Here is a 1,820-nt window from a genome sequence, read left to right as displayed (position 1 = left end):
CTGTTTTGTATATATTGCAGCCTCTTAAGGCTTTTCTCAGGCATCCCGATGAGGAGCGCATTGCAGTAGTCCAACCTGGAGACAAAAGCTTTTCTGCATCTGTAGGAGTGAGTGTGGGATGAAGTTTGGCAATATGTGTGAGGTGGAAGAAGGAGGTCCTGCAGAGATGTTTAAAGTGAGCCTCAAAGGTCAAATGTTAGTCTAGTTTAACACCCAGGTTAGTGAGAGATGTTGAAAGGTGAAGAGTTTTTCCAGAGAATGTGATGCTGGTGATGTCAGCTGACCAAACCTGGAGTGCTGACTAAAATGGCTTCAGTCTTGGAGCTGTTTAGCTGAAGGAAGTTGTGCTTCATCCAGACCTTTACCTCCTTCAAGCAGGTGGTCAGAGTTGATGATGGCAGAGGAGCAGAGGATGTTGGGTTTGTCCTGAGGTAGAGCTGAGTGTCATCAACATAGCAATGGAATGAAACCCCATGCTGGGTGAGGACAAAGCCAAGAGGGAGCGTGTAAAGATTAAACAAAGTGGGACTGAGCACTGAGCCATGAGGGACACCACAGTTGACGTTGTGAGCCAGGGATTTAGCCTTTCCCAAGGTGACATACTTGGTTTTTTCAGTGAGGTATGATGAAAACCAGTCATAGACAGACTCAGAGACTCCGATAATGGACCTTCGCGATGGAGGAGGATGTTGTGATCCACAGTGTTGAATTCTGCAGTCAAGTCCAGGAGGACAAAAATAGATGGTGAGCCAGCATCTGCTGTCATCAACAGGTCATTTGTGACCCTGACCAGGGCCGTTCCTGTGCTGTAGCCCTTGCGGAAACCTGACTGAAATTTTTCAAACAGGTCATTTTGTTTTGGATGGTCGTGAAGCTGAGCGGAAACTACTTTTTCCAGCACCTTTGAAAGGAATGGAAGATTGGAGATAGGCCTGTAGTTGGCAAAGACTTCTGGGTCAAGGGTGGGTTTTTTGAGAATTGGCCAGATGATAGCAGTTTTCAGTGTTCTTGGAACCTGGCCGGACTGGAGGGAGTTGTTAATGACCTTTGTGATAAGCGGACTAATGGTATGGAGATTGTATTTTACCAGGACTGTTGGGAAAGGGTCCAGGGCACAGGTAGAAGGTTTCATCCTTTTGATGATGTCCTCAACTTCTCGCTGTGGGATGAGAGAAAAACAGCAGAAAGGTTGGGAAATCCCAGGTGGCGGTCAGCAGTCAGGACAGGCAGCGTGGAGTAACTGTGTAGTAGGGAGAGGATGGTATTTACTTTTTTTCACCTTTCTTCTGTGTGTTCTGTTTGAGAGTGAGATTGTGGTTTGAGTATGTAATTTATGGTTGTTTCCAGGGCTGTGGTTGATAATCCTTGGAATCGAACTGTGAACGTGCGTCTCTCAAGGACCTTGCATAGGACTTCTGATGTTCATGGTAGGCCTGCCTATGAACAGAAAGTCCTGATGCCTTAAAACGCCGATCAAGGACTCGGCCAGCTTTTTTCAGTTCGGAGGGGCTGGGTGTAAGAACCTGACAGTTCTAGTTTTGAAGGGGCATGGAGATCTAGGAGACTGCTCAGAGATTGTTTGTAGAAATCAACCAACTCGTGACTGAAGAGAAATCAGTAGAGGTGAGATGTTGGAAGTCAATGGTTAAGGTGTCTGAGTTGATTTTTTTCCAGGTCCCTATCCCAGATTTGGCGTTTGGGTTTGATTTGTGGGGAAAGGAGTGACAGCTCCATTGAGATGCTCTTGTGGTCAGACACACCCAGATCATGTTAGAAGCTTGCTTTTAGGGGTGGAGTTGGATATGACCAGTCCCAGTGTG

This window comes from Cyprinodon variegatus, unplaced genomic scaffold (assembly GCF_000732505.1).
Source record: "Cyprinodon variegatus isolate N-32 unplaced genomic scaffold, C_variegatus-1.0 Scaffold1448, whole genome shotgun sequence".
Lineage (NCBI taxonomy): Eukaryota > Metazoa > Chordata > Actinopteri > Cyprinodontiformes > Cyprinodontidae > Cyprinodon > Cyprinodon variegatus.
Note: the sequence above shows the minus strand (reverse complement) of the source record.